General features: G+C 39.2%; 1 protein-coding gene across 8 annotated transcripts in view; it reads left to right on the top strand.

The window, feature by feature from the left end:
* Window positions 1–18219, top strand: part of ADGRL2 (adhesion G protein-coupled receptor L2) — a 682398-nt gene that overhangs the window by 210921 nt on the left and 453258 nt on the right. For 2 of the 8 annotated variants that reach the window (XM_054683929.1, XM_054683543.1), the window contains exon 1: window positions 7352–7509. The exons of the other annotated variants lie outside the window; for them this stretch is intronic. The gene's annotated coding sequence lies outside the window, so the exon portion shown is untranslated. Of the gene's footprint in view, window positions 1–7351; window positions 7510–18219 lie in introns of those variants that run through there. 8 annotated transcript variants of the gene reach the window in all.

Below are 18219 nucleotides of genomic sequence, written 5' to 3'. Positions count from 1 at the left end.
GAAGGAGCAAAGAAGAACATATGCCCTAACTTTTAAAATAAGCCAGAAAGTTTCACACACCATTTTATTCACATCACATTGGATAGAACTGCTAGCTGCAGGAAAAGCAAGGAAACGTCATCTTTATTCTGGAAGGTCATGTACTCAGCTAAATATCAGTGATTCAATCAGTGGGGAAAAAAGTAAAGAACATGCAGAGGGAAACACATGCAGCTGATGAATCCATATCTGTCTGACTTTAAAGCTATGCACTTACTGCTATATTCCACTGTCTCTTGTGGCTAATTATACTATATAGTGATATGGAAAATGTTATATTATTTTCCATCCTTTAAAACTATTCACAATTAAAATATAAAAAGAAAAATGCTTTTAATATGTTAAACAGGATAAAATTATATAATATATACAGGTAAAATTATGATTTCAAAAGAGTCAAAGGAGTGGTTGTATTTGAATTTAGGAACATGAATGTATCACAGATTTCTTCCTACTTTTCTCTGTTCTTAAGGCTTCTTTAATAAGGAAGTAATCATTTTGTAATAAAAATTTCTTATACTTACCTATATATCATATTAAAATCATATAAACTACTTAGTCACTGAAGCTTTTTATATATAGCCACGAAGCAGAGTCTGTAAGTGGTGGATTTTATGTAGAAGAAAAATGATAAATAGCATGTCATTTGATGCTTCATGATTTTTGGTTTTTCACTTTCTGGGTCACAGATTTCTCAAAGAGTTTTCATTCTTTCCACACTTTAGTTAGGTGATTGAGGAAGGTGTCAGGCTACTGAGACATGGGAAAAGATGATGTGGAGGAATTAAATTCTTCTTTTTTTTTGGCTGAGTATACAAAATACACAGTATGATTTCATAGTCCTTCTCCTGTGTTTATTAACCTCTGTCTGCTATGGGCAGTATTGAGAAGATATCGAGAAGATATCGTCATTGGCATTCAAATGAGATACATACTTGTATAATAAATGTACTTTTTTTTTTTTTTTTTGAGATGGAGTCTTGTTCTGTCACCCAGGCTGGAGTGCAGTGGTGCAATCTCAGCTCACTGCAGCCTCTGCCTCCTGGGTTAAGCGATTGTCCTTCCTCAGCCTCTTGGGTAGCTGGGATTACAGGCGCACGCCACTGTACCCAGCTAATTTTTGTATTTGTAGTAGAGACGGGTTTTCGCCATGTTGGCCAGGCTGGTCTCGAGCTCCTGACCTCAGGTGATCTGCCCACCTCAGCCTCCCAAAGTGCTGGGATTACAGGTGTGAGCCACTGTGCCGGGCCATAAATATACTTTCATATATACTGATTTAATAAAATCAGTGCTAGGAATTGATGGAATGGTTAGAATCAAGAAATTTGAAAAAAAAGGGAAAAAAGAATTGCTGGTTGATAGTGATTAAGTGATTAAGGAATATATTGAGGGTGCTAGGATTACTACATTACTAGAGGAACATTGTAAATATAACATGTCAGTTCAAGAGCTCTTCTTCTCCATTTGGTGAGTGCACATGCACAGTTGGCTTATGTGGCATCGAGAGGGCCAGCAGCACATATCAAGGAGGTGTAGATCCCAGGATTGTCCTGTAGTATAGGTGATGCATAGCTTAAGAAGTTATGTTCTATATGTGGTTTAAGCTATACTTTTTCTGTCTTTAATATGTACTTGCTTGCTGATTTTTTAAGAGGAAAAGGGACAAAAACAACATTGAAAATGATTTAAACCAGTGAAGTTAAGTGTAATTCTAATACAACAGATAAAAATCCATATTTTATCTCTTAAATTATTAGGATGATAAAGCTAATTTTTGCGTGCTTGATTGTTTTGTATTCATTATCCAGTCCAATAAATTGAGTATACAAATTTTACTCTTACTCAACAAGAAACCTATGGCTCATTTTTAGTAATTTATTTACGTTCAAAGGTTCAGTAGGAATTTCATATCTGAATATGCTCTAGAGAAGATATCTTTTTTATTTAGTTTCCAAACTATGTAATTCAAGAACTGTAAAGTGGTTGAGGCTACAATTAAAGATATGGCTTCTCAATGGCAACACACAAAAAAAAAACCTGGAAAAAAAATTAACAAAAATATGAGCAAACACTATATGACAGAAGTTCAAAAACTACTGAAGAACAAAAAACACTTGCATAGATAGAGACCCATACAATGTTCTTGGATAAGAAGATATATCATAAAGATGTCAATTATCCTTAACTTTACCTATAGCTATTATGTCATACTAATATAAAATGTTAATCAAAGTATTTCCAGAACAAGATAAGCTGATACCAAATTGTTTATACGAAAAAATAAACAATCAAATAGAGCCAGGAAGTCTTAAAAAGAAAAACACTAAGAGGGAACTAGATCTTCCAGTTATTAAAACATCCTATAAAGCTTCAATAATTAAAGTATTATAATATTGGCATGCATACACACACACAGAGAGAGAGAGAAGGAAGGAGAGAGATAGAACAATAATTTGAATCTATAACTCATCTATACCATAAATCAATATTTTTTAAAATAACCCAATAAAACATGGGTAAAGGAAATGTACAGCTATCTCATAGAAAAGAAAATACATTTAAATAAAACAAAAAATGGTTGATCTCACTCATAATCTGAAAAATACAAATCGAAATCACCCAAACTTTTTTCATGTATCAGATTGGCAAAGATCCAAAAGTTGGATAACACCCATGTTGGTGAAGGTTTGGAGAAACTAAATCTCTTCCACTTCCATAGAAATAAATTTGGCAATAGCAGAAAAAATAAATAAATTTTAAAAATCGGGCCTGGTATGGTGGCTTGTGCCTGTAATCCCAGCACTTTGGGAGGCCGAGGTGGGCGGATCACAAGGTCAGGAGTTCAAAACCAGCCCAGCCAACATAGTGAAACCTCGTCTCTACTAAAAATACAAAAAGTAAGTAGCTGGGCGTGGTGACAGGAGCTCATAATCCCAGTTACTCAGGAGGCTGAGGCAGGTGAACCGCTTGAACCCGGGAGGTGGAGGTTGCAGTGAGCCAAGATTGCGACGTTGCGCTCCAGCTGGGTGACGGTGTGAGACTTCATCTCAAAAATAAAAAAATGGGCCAGGCGCAGTGGCTCACGCCTGTAATCCCTGCACTTTGGGAGGCCGAGGTGGGCGGATCACAAGGTCAGGAGTTCAAAACCAGCCCAGCCAACATAGTGAAACCTCGTCTCTACTAAAAATACAAAAAGTAAGTAGCTGGGCGTGGTGACAGGAGCTCATAATCCCAGTTACTCAGGAGGCTGAGGCAGGTGAACCGCTTGAACCCGGGAGGTGGAGGTTGCAGTGAGCCAAGATTGCGACGTTGCGCTCCAGCTGGGTGACGGTGTGAGACTTCATCTCAAAAATAAAAAAATGGGCCAGGCGCAGTGGCTCACGCCTGTAATCCCAGCACTTTGGGAGGCCGAGGCGGGTGGATCACGAGGTCAGGAGATCGAGACCATCCTGGCTAACACAGTGAAACCCCATCTCTGCTAAAAAAAAATACAAAAAATTAGCCAGGTGTGGTGACGGGCGCCTGTAGTCCCAGCTACTCGGGAGGCTGAGGCAGGAGAATGGCGTAAGCCTGGGAGGTGGAGCTTGCAGTGAGCCGAGATCGAGCCACTGCACTCTAGCCTGGGCAACAGAGCGAGACTCCATCTCAAAAAATAAATAAATAAAAATCATAAAACATACAAATCTTCTGAAACTGAAATTATGCTTCTAGGAATTAATTTGAGACTCTATTTAGGATTATACACATACATGTGAAAAACTACATATATATAGGATGCCATTACAGTGTGTGTGTGTATAAAAGCAAAAGATAGGAAAGAACCTAAATAGGAAGACATCAATAGAAGACAGTTTAAACACGTAATGCAACAACCATATAATGTAATATTTATCCAAATATGAAAGAAAAAATACTTCATGTATAAATACTAAACATTTTTCAATTTATATTAACAACAACAACCAAAAAAACAAGATGCAAAACAGTATGTATAGCATGCTACATTTACGTTTTTAAAATGGCGGGTGGGGAGAACATCTTGACTCATGCCTGTAATCCTAGCTACTGGAGAGGGTCACGGTGCTGAGGCGGGAGGATCTCTTGAGTCTAGGAGTTAGAAGCTACAGGGAGCTATGATCGTGCCACTGCATTCTAGCCTGGGCGACAGTGAGAACTTGTCTCTTAAAAAAAAATAAAAATAGGATGGAATATATACATTTCTATAGAATATCTTTGTAAAAGTACCCAAGAAAGTAACAAAGTTGTTTATCTCCAGGGAAGAACATTGGGTGGTTAGGGGACAGAGGTAAAAAGAGAGACTTCTCATACTTTTTATATCTTTTGAATCAGAACCTTTTGAGGTCATCACTATTCAAAAAACAAACTAAAATATAACAAATTTTAAACACCTTAGCTTGTAACTCACAGTCATACCCCATAAGTGTGGCTGTTTCAGGCACATATTTTCTAACTGAAGGGAGAGTGGCTCACCTCTCTTCAAACCAGTAAGCTTGAAATCTAAATACAAATTAGAGAGTACCCGGAAGGAGCCTAACATTCCACACGTGTAGTAAAAATGTCAACATGGACATTCCAAAGTGCACTTTTTTTTTTTTTTTTTGGAGACAGTCTTCCTCTGTCCCCGAGGCTGGAGTGCAGTGGTGCGATCCCGGCTCACTGCAACCTCCGCCTCCTGGGTTCAAGCGATTCTCATGCCTCAGCCTCCCGAACAGCTGGGATTGCAGGCGTGTGCCACCAAGCCCAGCTAATTTGTGTATTTCTAGTAGAGACGGGGTTTCACCACATTGACCAGGCTGGTCTTGAACTCCTGACCTCAAGTGATCTGCCCCTTTCAGCCTCTCAAAGAGCTGGGATTACAGGCATGAGCCACCATACCCTGCCTATAAAGTGTACTTTCTGACATAGTGTATAAAATGTCTTCCTAACTCCATTTTCAGTGGTATCGTGTTGTTAGCTTGAAATCTACTTTAGTGAGAGTATTTATCCCAAGGAAATAGGAAACGCTACACATCAGGGCTTTATTATATTGGTGGGGGGCAATGGTGGAGCCAGTAGTAAGACCAGCACACCACTGGCTTAAATGTTCTAACTTTTGCCATGATTTTCTTTGCAACTTTCAAATTACTTGACATTACTTTTCTAAAACATGGATTGATATTTATTTGACAGTGAAGCTGATGAAAGATGCACAATAAGGAAAGATAAGCATAATGTGAGTTGAACGCTAATAACTAAAAGTGTATCCTCATCTTCGTGCACAACCCATGACACCCACTGAGAAGACCAAGATCAGATCATGGAGCTGCCACTCACTGTGTCTTCCCAGTTTAATTGGACAAAGAATTTTCTCTGTTTCCTTTTTAGACAATTACATAAAAGCTAAAGAAGTAAAATTAAGCAGATTTGCAAGCTTATTTTGTCTCCTTGTATCATATAGTGCATTTCATTTAATATTTGCCTGTTTTATTAATAATTGAAAGCCACTTTGCAACATACAGGCATGCAGAATAACTTTTGAACCTATGGGAATTAATGTCTAGTGAGAATGGTCTAGGAATAATAAAAGTTATGGTATAAAAACCCTGATCAGCTATTTTGCAGTTTAACTATTCCCTGTAGATATTTTCCTCACATTATTACCCTCCTTTCACTTGAAATTCATATATCAAATTCATATCAATATTATAGCTTGATAGGTAGCAAACTACTTAAAAAGATATGTATATATTTTTAGATACAATTAAGTTAACCTTTTAAAAATATAAAGAAAGAAAAAGCAGAATGTCATTACACATCTTCAAAAAGAAATTACTTTGAATGTAGAGAAGAGATATGTAATGTTTAACATTATTCTGTGTTAAACTTTTAAAAGTCCCGATTAGGATTCTCTCCTATTGAGATTTTTCTCTGGGAGGGAGATTTTGTTTTTTTAGGAATGTTTGTATTTTTTCTGCTTTAAAAACAGTTTCTACTTATGTAAATATGCCTACCTTGCCATTACCTGTGTCAGTAATGCCCAGAGGAAAGTGTATTTCGAATATACACATTCTCCATATTTGGAAACTGTAAATTAAATCAGATATTTTTGTCTGTTTGTTATTACAATTCTAGGGTAAGTTCGCCCAAGGGCAGAGCTAACACAAGTGCACCTCCTTATACTGCTATGATGCCCTGATTTACCGTATTTGAGGGAATAGTATTGACCGTTTGGAGCCACCTCTGGCTACAGTATTTCTATGGCTATCAGGTTAATGGATCTGTTTGGGTGGTATTAAAATCAAAATGATCTTTAAATTGCATCTGGCTGCAAAAGTTGCAAAAGCAAAATATAAAATCTATACATGAAAATCAGAATGTTTTCATTCAATAAAGTCGAATTCAGCATTTAATCTGTTAGGTACTATTAGGATCACCAATAAAATACCAACCTGGTTCTGCTCTTTAGGAACCACAAAAACAATGCAGATCATTTCCTCACTTGAGTTTGTCACATAGCCTTCCTCAACCAGTCTCCCTCATCTCAAAGTGTTGTCAGTCGCAGCTGTGGTCTGAGTTTAACCCCCCAAAATTCATATGTTGAAACTTACTCCCCAATGATATAATATTAAGAGGGGGAGTCTCAGGGAGGAGTTTAGGTCGCCTCCTACACCAGCCCTCATGAATGGGATTGGTGTCCTTATAAAAGCGGTCGAAGTCGAGCACGGTGGCTCAGGCCTGTAATCTCAGCACTTTGGGAGACCAAGGCAGGTGGATCACCCAAGTTCAGGAGTTCGAGACCAGCCTGGCCAACATGGAGAAACCCTGTCTCTACTAAAAATACAAAAATTAGCTGGGCGTGGTGGCAGTCGCCTGTAATCCCAGCTACTCAGGAGGCTGAGGCGGGAGAATCACTTGAACCCGGGAGGCGGAGGTTGCAGTGAGCCAAGATCGCGCCACTGCACTCCAACCTAGGGGATAGAGTAAAACTCTGCCTCAAAAAAAAAAAAAAAAAAAGTGATCGGAGGGAGCTGCCTTGTCCTTTCCACCATTTGAGGACAAAGTAAGAAGATAACTTCTGGCCAGGCAAGATGGCTCACGCCTGTAATCCCAGCATTTTGGGAGGCTGAGGCGGGTGGATCATGAGGTCAGGAGATCGAGACCATCCTGGCTAACACGCTGAAACCCCATCTCTACTAAAAATACAAACAATTAGCCGGGTGCGGTGGCATGCACCTGTGGTCCCAGCTACTCGGGAGGCTGACGCAGGAGAATGACGTGAACCCGGGAGGCGGAGCTTGCAGTGAGCCGAGATCGCGTCACTGCACTCCAGTCTGGGCCACACAGCGAGACTCCGTCTCAAAAGAAAAAGAAAAGGAAAAAGATACCTTCTTGCAAGTAGAGAGTGAACTCTTACCAGACAACAAATTCGCTGACAGCATCTTGATCTTCAACCTCCCGACCTCCAGAACTGTGAGAAATACATTTCTATTATTTATAAATTAACCAGTTTTAGATATTTTGTTAGAGCAGCCTGGATGAACTAAGAGAGTTGGAGAAAAGAAGCAAGATACAACTGGTGCCAAAATGAATGATCCCATGAGTGCTATAGGAATTAGATAGAAGGTAGCTGAGATTCTTTAGAATAGAAACTGACCCGGCCCGGCGCGGTGGCTCACGCCTGTAACCCCAGCACTTTGGGAGGCCGAGGCGAGCGGATTCACGAGGTCAGGAGATCGAGACCATCCTGGCTAACACGGTGAAACCCCGTCTCTACCAAAAATACAAAAAATTAGCCGGGCGCTGTGGCAGGCGCCTGTAGTCCCAGCTACTCGGGAGGCTGAGGCCGGAGGATGGCGTGAACCAGGGTGGCGGAGCTTGCAGTGAGCCAAGATAGCGCCACTGCAGTCCGGCCTGGGCGAAAGAGTGAGACTCCGTCTCAAAAAAAAAAAAAAAAAAGAAAAGAAAAAGAAACTGGCCCTTATTCATATTGGTAGTCTGAACACCTGGAATATTTCCTGGCATATAATAAAGACTCAATAAACATCTATTGATTGCAGGATTAAAGTAAATAAGTGGTTCATTGTTGGCTGATGCAGAGGGGAAACCTTATGGATAAAATAGAATTTTAACTGTATCTTGAAGGATGGGCAGGATTTGTATTAAAGAGGAGAATAAGAAAGGATACTATAAGTGAGGAAAATAGCAGATGCTAAACTCCAGAGAAGTAAGAAGGGTGTTTTAAGAGGGCGATGAATAAGATTTCCAGGCTAGTGCTAAGAGCACATGGAGCCAAAAGTAAAACCTAAATGTTGCTAGAAAAGGCGAAAAAAGATTTACGAAGAGCCTTAAAAATTAAGCTGAGGAGTGTGGACTTTATTAGGTAAATAAATGAGCAGTGGAGGAAAGACATGATGAAAAATGCTGTTTGAGGGAGCTAACCTGGCAGTGGTGGGAGGATAGAATCCAAGGAGGGAAGTATGAGCTGTGACCCCACAAGGGGAGGTGCATGCAGCAAAGCAGCTGTTGCTATAGTGCAGAGGTGAAGGACAGTGGAAAGAAGGGAGGAACTGATTTGGGAGAAACTGGAAAGTAAGAATCCAGAGCATTTGGTGACTTTTAATATGAAGCATGAGAGGCAGGGGCCAGGAGAATAGGATAAAGTTGGTGCTAGTAACGGACTGCAGAAAGAATAAGCAGCATGTTTCAGTTGCGCCCTGTGGCATTCTTCTGGGAATAATTGTGTTATCTGTTGCCATGAATTGTCCAATATATATTGGGTGCAATTAGGTACTTATTGAATGCTTATCTTTTGTCCAACTATGCCAGGAGCTATGGGAAATATAGAAGAAGTAAGTCAATAACATGAACATCTTCAAAATGCTGGCATTATTTTTTATTGTTGCATTGTTATTTTAAAAACATTTTTGAACCACTGTTGGTTGAATCTATAGATGTGGACCCCATGGATGGGGAAGGCTGACTGTACTATAATTTCTCCTCAGTTTACTTACACAAACAGTGACTCTGACAGTGGCAAATTAACTTGCCCAGCATAACAAAGCCAGTAAACAGTAGCCTCAGAAATAAAATCCCAGCAGTCTAAAGCCCAAAGTCTGCAGTTTCACCATCACACCATACAGGATTTACTGTATGGAAGTAGTTAATAAGGTTAAATGACACTAAATATTATTGAGGAACAAAACCTGTGGTATCATGAAATTTGTTTTAGGGCAGGAGGAAGAGATGAGGCTCACAAGAGAAACTGTATACGCAATAACATGCCCAAGGTCACTGACAAAAAGGCATAAATCTGGGCTAGATGATGGCTACAGGGTTGAATGCCAGGAACAGTGTTGTCACTCAATATGCACTGGGATCAATCAATTAAATACTTATTGATCACTGATCATACATCTAGTAGTGACAGGCCTAGCACCTGGTAGTGACGGGCCTAGAAGTTGAGAATGAATGTACCCTCTTCTCACATTTTCCAGGCTTCAGCTTTATCTTCATACCAGTACAGGCCCAGGATACAGTTCATTCAGGCAGGCACCATATTTCAGATCAACTCAAGCTGCCCCTTCCTCAAGGTGGCACAAATTCAAAAGTATTCCTGTGATTTTATTATTATTATTATTATTTGTATTTTTTTTGAGACAGGGTCTGGCTCTTTCACCCAGGCTGGAGTGCAGAGGCAGTAGCTCAGCTCACTGCAACCTCCACCTCCTGGGCTCAAGCAATCCTCCCACCTCAGCTACCTGAGTAGCTGGGACCACAGGTGTGCACCACCACACCCGCTCATTGTTTTGTATTTTTTGTAGAGATGGGGTTTCACCATGTTGCCCAGGCTGGTCTCCAACTCCTGAGTTCAAGTGGTCCGACTGCCTCAGCCTCCCAAAGTGCTGAGATTACAGGCATGAGCCACCATGCCTGGCCTTGATCTTCATCATACTCAGCTTCATCATGTTCAGCCTTATTACTCTGGGACAAAGCCTCTAGAAGCTCTAAGTGACACGAGCAGTGTAGTATTTTTAGTACATAGGATGAGCTGGAGAAGAAATAGAACAGAGTTTAGAAAGATAAATACCTGGGCTGGGCCTGGTGGCTCATGCCTGTAATTCCAGCACTTTGGGAGGCCAAGGCAGGCAGATCACGAGGTCCGGAGTTCGACACCAACCTGGCCAATATGGTGAAACTCCATCTCTACTAAAAACACAAAAATTTAGCCAGGCATGGTGGCGCACACCTGTAGTCCCAGCTACTTGGGAGGCTGAGGCAGAAGGATCACTTGAACCTGGGAGGCAGAGGTTGCAATGAGCTGAGATCGCACCACTGCACTACAGCCTGGGTAACAGAGCAAGACTCTGTTTCAAAAAAAAAAAGAAAGAAAGAAAGATAAATGCCTAGCACTCTATATGATGCATGCCTGGTATGCAATAAATAGTTGTTAAAAGAAGAAAGAAACTTTAAAGAAGATATTCTAATAATCCACATTTGAGGAGAGAAGGACTCTTGCTGGTGGAAAAGGAGAATTAGGAATGAATCAAAAAAGTTTTCACAGGAAAAATCAACATAATAGATTGCATGTATGGTAATGGAAAAAGAAAAGTCATAGACTACACCAACTTTTGAACCTATATACTGTGTTTGAGAAATTATATAACTGATAGAGATTCTGAGAATTAGAAGTTTCATTAGGGTAGGAATTCTCTCTCTTATTATCTATGGTAATCTAGAAACTAGCCACATGCTTAGTTCATAGTAGACAGGCAATTAATAATTAGGGTGCTGAATAAATAATGTATTCATCTTAAGAAGAAAACCAAACTCTCATAATCCTCAAGCTGTGAGTCTCAACTCAGAGCAGTGACATTTACTGCTGGGAACCCACGTCTTAATGAGCCACTCTTACAGAAGGAACTTTGTTATATCCTTTAATAAGTTAGATCAGGGGGAAAAAAAACAGAGACAGGGAGATGTTTGAGGACCACTGTACTAGCACAAATGCCTAGTGGCATTCTTGATTTCAGGTTAGGGCTAGGATCATGTCTAGAATGAAGGGCCTATATTAGTTATTGGCTGGATTCCTGAAACCAACTCCAAGATGAATTTATCAGGAAGGTCAGTGGACCCTTCACTTGCATAAGCCCCTAAATTTCTTAAATTTTTATATACTTTAGACACCATAAAACCTGGACCTACCACTAAACCACTGGTCATATACTTAGGTCTAACTGGCATAAAAAATGATTTGAATTTCCCTCTTGCCTTTTCATCATCCCAAATAACTGAAGTCTGCGTCCTAAGCTTGGAATCAAAACTAAATTCGAATTTTAGTCATGCCTTTACAAGCTCCATGGCTTTAATATACTATTTAATTTCTCTGAGTTCAGTTTTCTCATCTGCAAAATGGGAATATGAATAACTACCCTTCAGGGTTAGTATAAGCTTAAATGTGCATAGGAGTTCAATAAATTCAGCTCCATTATTATTAGTACTTAGCACAACGATAATTCTACTCATTTTTCATGTTCAAAATATTATACATAATTGTCATTTTGTTATAAACCCTCAGAGCCCCAATAAATAAGGTTACCCTAATGTTTCCTTTACTTTACTTTTCCAGTTATCCTGCTAGGAGGAATCCTGGAAATAATGATTAGCAAGAGTTATGTACTAGATTCAGAACATACATTTTCTTTTTTTTAACTTCTATTCTCTCAGTATCTGCTGAGTATGAATCTAAACGTAAGCACTAAGCTTTTATGAATAATAGCTGCAGAGATTACTGTTTCACCAAGTTATTCCAAGCAATTTTTCAGGCTGAACAAAAACCAAATTTATCATATAATTTAGTGGTCATTTTTTTATCATCTGGAAACCAAAAAAAAAAAAAAAAAAAAAAGCCATGAACACCAATGAATAGGCCTGCCTGGTGGCTCATGTCTGTAATCCCAGCACTTTGAGAGGCCGAGGCAAGAGGATCACTTGAGCCCAGGAGTTTGAGACCAGCCTGAGCAACATAGTGAGACCTCACTACTACAAAAAATAAATGTAAAAAATTAGCCAGGTGTGGTGACACATGCCTGTGGTCCCAGCCACTTGGGAGGCAAATGTGGGAGGATCACTGGAGCCCACAAGATCAAGGAAGGCCACAGTGAATCGTGACTGAACCACTGAACTGTAGTCTGGGCCACAGAGTGAGACCCTTTCTCAAAAAAAAAAAAACAACAAAAAATTCTATCTATCTATCTATCTATCTATCTACCTATCCCAATGAATAAATGAACATACTTCTGTACTGTAACAATTACTAACTAAAGAGTGGTTAGAATTTTATTATTTGCCTAATCATATTTTAAATAAAAATGGGTGGCCAGGTGTGGTGGCTCACACCTGTAATCCCAGAACTTCGGGAGGCCGAGGGGGGTGGATCACCTGAGGTCAGGAGTTCAAGACCAGCCTCGCCAATATGGTGAAGCCCCGTCTCTACTACAAATACAAAAATTAGTCAGCTGTGGTGATGCACGCCTGTAATCCTAGCTACTCGGGAGGCTGAGGCAAAAGAATCACTTGAACCCATGAGGCGAAGGTTGCGGTGAGCCAAGATTGTGCCATTGCACTCCAGCCTGGGCAACAGAGTGAGACTTCATCTCAAAAAAACAAATAAATAAAAATGGACTCTAACATACTTTTTACTGAGGGGAGGGCCCTCACATTTTTTTGCTCTTAAATATGTTCCTCTGAATTTGTCTTCCACTTTACCTACTCACATCATTCTGGCATAGGAAGAAAGAAATTAGGCCAAATCTTCCCCAAATATTTAAAGTCTGCAGGCTTCTTTTCCTTGCAGTTATACTTAAGGGTCCTTTAATTTTAAAGAAAATAAAATACCGAGAGCTACTCTGAATTCCAGAAGCATTTAGATTAATTTTATCTGAACAATCTTAACAGCAGCTACCTACATTGAAAGCATAGTCTTACAAATGTGTGTAAACTATAATTTATTCTATTACAGAGCTTAGTGTTCATTATTCTGGAAATAACTCCATATCCAGCTCCCTCCTCCCACCCACACCCTCACACTAGGAGTCCAAGGGGCACCAGCTGTGAATCACTGTTTTAGGTACTTGAGAATTTGTGGTCAGGGTGTCTTTGCCCATTTGTGTGAGTCTTGACGCCTTCCTAGCCTAAAAGAAAATAGAACATAAAGAAGGAAAGCACCTGGGCTACGTTTAGATCATGGGGTCTCCAGACAAAACCTCACTATGAACATATGAGAACAATCTCCTTTTCTAGACTATCGTCAACCCAAATTTGAATTCTGGTTGTGCTGTTTATTAAAATGTGGGTGTCATCTAACCAAAATGGGCTTCATAATCTTCTTTATCTGCTAATTACAAGGTATTTTGTTTTATTTCATTTTATTTTACTTACTATTTATTTTTTATTTTTTTTGAAACCGAGTCTTGCTCTGTTGCTCAGGCTGGAGTGCAGTGGTATGACCTTGGCTTACTGCAACCTCCACCTCCCAGGTTGAAGTGATTCTCCTGCTTCAGCCTCCCAAATACCTGGGATTACAGGCACGAGGCACTTTGCCTGGCTAATTTTTGTATTTTCAGTAGAGATGGGGTTTCACCATGTTGGCCGGACTGGCCCCAAACTTCTGACCTCTGGTGATCCACCAGCCTTGGCCTCCCAAAGTGCTGGGGTTACAGGCGTGAGCCACCGCACCAGGCCTGATTACAAGTTATTTTAGAAGAAAATACATTTTATCTGCAGCATCCTCTACCAGATCAAAGCACTCTCACACATGTTATCTGATATGAGCTACACAACAACTTTGAGCCAAGACAAGACAAAGAAAACTGTTCCCATTTTTCAGAGAAAGGAATTGAGTCTGTGATCACATGGCTTTTTCAATTTAGATTTAATTAGTATTTGAGACAGGTGCTTAGCAAGGTTTTCTGACTCTTGAACTAGTCAGTTTCTGACTACCTCCCGCTGGTCCTTCCATGTCTATAAATCTATGATTCTAATAATCATGGCCCATCTGAGAGACACTTTGCATGGCTTATGTCTGAGACTATTTGGTGGCTGGTAAGAACAGAATAATGCCACTATTCTTCAAGTTTTTTCAAAGGTTACAGAATCAAATGCAAGTTATTTTTAACATTCTTTGTGAATTCAAATACTAGGTGAATATTGTGATTTTTATTTCGATGACAAGAACATCCATTTAAGTACCTTCCCTCTTTCTTCCCCTACCTCCCCAACCTCTCTTTTTAACCCACAATCAGGGCCTGCTGGTTCTAAGCTTTTTGGCATCTCTGGATGAATCTTATGTGATTTAAAATAGCTGCTACTGAGCTGTTGTTTAGTACTTTAGTCCAAGTCGGCTTTAAGTGTGTACAACGTGGAAAGAGTTCTTTTCTGAGGACTGACTCTAAGCTTCAAGAAATGTTGAAGGGTTTTGTTTTCCCGGAGCTGTCAAGTTTCTTTGAGAGAACTGAAAAGATGCAACAAAGGAAGATGTGAGAGTGATTTTAAAAAATTTTAAATATCTCTTTGGTTCTTTAATCTTTTTCAAATTAAAGTTATATTGCTAACCATTCCATAGCTAAATGCCTCTACCTTTGGATTGTTGCACTGTGGCGATTATGACCCTTATCTCGTGTGTGTGTGTGTATGTGTGTGTGAGTGTGTGTGTAAGTGTGTGAGTGTGCCGACGTTCCTTTCTTTCAGCCTTTTCTCTGAATGGTAAAGGTTTATCAGAGACTAAAAACTTATCTTTTCAAAATTGAATTTGTAGTAAAAGTGGTTTGATGTAGAAGGGAGGAGGGGAAGTAGAAACAAAAGTAACATTGGAAGAATAATAAGAGAAAAGCAGCAGACAGCAGACCCAAATTGTACAGTACACCATGTTTATGTGATTTACTTGGGGTTATATGTTTTTAAAAGCAACATATAAATGCATAGCAGGATTTTGGCAGATGAAATTATGTTGTGTTTACTTTAAGACACTCAATGATGATAAACAGTTATTTAGTACAAGTAGCATGCCCAATGGTGCAAAGAACACTGAATTAGATATGGCTCCTGCAAAGTAGGTTTGAAATCTAAATACAAATTAGAGGCAGGATATAAAATGCCCAGGAAAAAAACCTAACATTTAAACATGTAAAAATGTCATCATGGACATTCTAAATGTATTTCCAGACATAATTTGTAAAATTTCCTAACTGCACATACGAACAGTGTAAATAAAGTCATATTTACACAGATTCAATCGTGCAGATGTAAGCACATGAATCTCAGGTATGCCATTTAAAAGTGATACATTTAGCTGCAAAATATAGGCATCCACCTGAAAATTGCTATCTTTACTGTTCATCTCCCTTACATTTTTAATTATATTCAACTTCTTTATAAATTACAAGTTTGAATAAACATCCAAACATTTGTTGTTTCTGAATAATATGTGCAGTATATATTTGAGTAAAATTTTCTCTAAATGATTTTTAAATTTTGTATTTGGCCCCTGTAGTCTCTCTTCACTTACTTTAATAAAATATTTTACTGGTTTTTTTTAAGTTGGCAAAATGGAAAATTGAAGAGCCGTTGAAGAAAAACAAACCAAATTCTCCATGTGAACAATCATTGCACATTGATGTCTTGAAACAAGAAAGATTTCTCCTATTTATTTACCAGAGATGAGTACAGATAATTTCATTGTACATCGATTTTCTCTAAGGAGGGAGGAAATGTGGTCAGCTAAAACAAAGCACTGAAATGGGGAATCAGCTGCCACAACTTCTATTCTCATCTCTATCTTCAGAATTTGCTTTGACTCTTAGAAACTCACTTGGTTTCCATGATCTGATCTAGGGTTTTTTGTTTGTTTATGTCTTTGTTTCTTTGTCGTCGTTGTTTTCCTTTGGTGGTTATTTTGTTTTGTTTTGTTTTGTTTTTAACAAACATGATCAGACTTATAGTTAGAATTCTTGAACTGTTTTGTTAAGATATTTAAATTGGTATGTTCTATAAACAATATATTGATAAAAATGGTAACCAATACAATCATACATCATTCAGGAATATAATCATGTGAAATTCATGTAGCTAAGTGTTTAGTGAGTGCCTACTGCGTGAAGGGCACTGAACTAGGCACTGCAAAAGCGTATTTGATCTTTAAATCACAACATACTTATGTAACTGTCATTATATGAAAATATAAGGTTCTCAGTAGGCAATACTGTGTGAAGTAAGAATAAAATTATCCAAGAGAATATTGCTGTGAACTTTAAATACAAAGACCTCCTTTATTTTTGATAATACTTGTTAAATACACAAAACATTTCAAATCTCTTGACCTGTTTTTATTGTTTTTGAATTACTGTTTTTAAATTTACAGAATATGTCCACTGTATACATTTTAAAAGTTGGCATGAATATGTATATTTACTTATGTATATAACTAGAAAAAAGCATCATCCTATACCAGAAACACATACATCTGTGCCTTTTAAAGTTGAGTTAAAACTTACAGTATGACTATTTCTTTTTTTTGTTTGTTTTGTTTTGTTTTGTTTTTGAGATGGAATTTCGCTCTTGTTGCCCAGGCTGGAGTGCAATGGAGTGATCTTGGCTCACCACAACCTCTGCCTCCCAGGTTCAAGCAATTCTCCTGCCTCAGCTTCCGGAGTAGCTGGGATTACAGGCATGCACCACCATGCCCTGCTAATTTTGTATTTTTTTTAGTAGAGGCGGGGTTTCTCCACGTTGGTCAGGCTGGTCTGGGACTCCCAACCTCACGTGATCCTCCTTCCTCGGCCTCCCAAAGTGCTGGAATTACAGATGTGAGCCACCGCGCCTGCCCAGCATGACTATTTCTAATGAAAAGCATTTTATCTTTACTAAGAGTACTGCTATTTTTCCAATTCCCAAGTTTCTTATGCTAGGCCTGTCTTCTTTTTCTTTTTTTTTCTTTCTTTTTCTCTCTTTTTTTTTTTAGATGGAGTTTCACTTTTGTCACCCAGTCTGGAGTCCAGTGTCACCATCTCGGCTCACTGCAACCTCCACCTCCCAGGTTCAAGTGATTCTCCTGCCTCAGCCTCCCAAGTACCTGGGATTACAGGTGTTCACCACCACGCCCAGCTAATTTTTGTATTTTTAGTAGAGACAGGGTTTCACCATGTTGGCCAAGCTGGTCTCAAACTCCTGACCTCAGGTGATCCATCTGCCTTGGCCTTCCAAAGTGCTGGGATTACAGGTATGAGCCACCATGCCCAGCCATGTCTCCTTGATTACAGGAAAAGATAGGAAAAATATAAATAAAATGTCCTTTCAAATTGTTGATTTTATAATCATGCTTTTTAAAAATTTATCTTTGAAAATGTTTTGGGCTTGGGTATTTAACAAGAGGTTCTGGGGCTTTTACTAGGTTTTATTTATATTTTGCTCTTCCCAACTATATTGGATAGGAATTTTGTTGGGTTATCATGACATAGAAACCCGGAAACACAGTGGCTCAAACAAGGTGCAGGTTAGTTCCTACTCACGTAATAGTTTGGATAGGCAGGGTTATTGGTATGCAGCAGCTGTGCCATCTGAGAGACACAGCCTCCCTCTGTGTAATAGCTCTGCCATCTTCAACTGTGGCTTCCATCTCTTGATCCACCATGGCTGCTCTGGCTCCAGCCATCATCTTTGTCATTAGCCAGCAGGGGGAAAAAAGGAAAGGAAATGCATGCTTCTTTCTTTTGAGGACATACTCTGAAATTTACACATGTAATTTCTGAAATTATTCATGATAGATGTTCAGGCACAACCACACTAGAAGACAAAATAGAGTAGTGAAATGCTTGCATCTATACATGGAATCTCTGGATACAATAACCACAAATACAGCCTCATACAAGGGTGTTATGTCGATGACTCATTACAGGCAGGATTATTGTAGATGAGCTTCTGAAATGATGACAATTCAGTAAAATTTGGAATAAGACTACATAAAGGGCTGGGCACAGTGGCTCACACCTATAAGCCCAGCACTTTGGGAGGCCAAGGCGGGCAGATTGCTTGAGCTCAGGAGTTCAAGACCAGCCTTGGCAACATGACAAAAACCTGCCTTTACCAAAAATACAAAAAAAATTCGCCAGGCATGGTGGTGTTTTCCTG

This window comes from Pan troglodytes, chromosome 1, assembly GCF_028858775.2.
Source record: "Pan troglodytes isolate AG18354 chromosome 1, NHGRI_mPanTro3-v2.0_pri, whole genome shotgun sequence".
NCBI classification, from domain to species: Eukaryota; Metazoa; Chordata; class Mammalia; order Primates; family Hominidae; genus Pan; species Pan troglodytes.
This window is presented reverse-complemented; position numbering and strand designations above follow the sequence as displayed.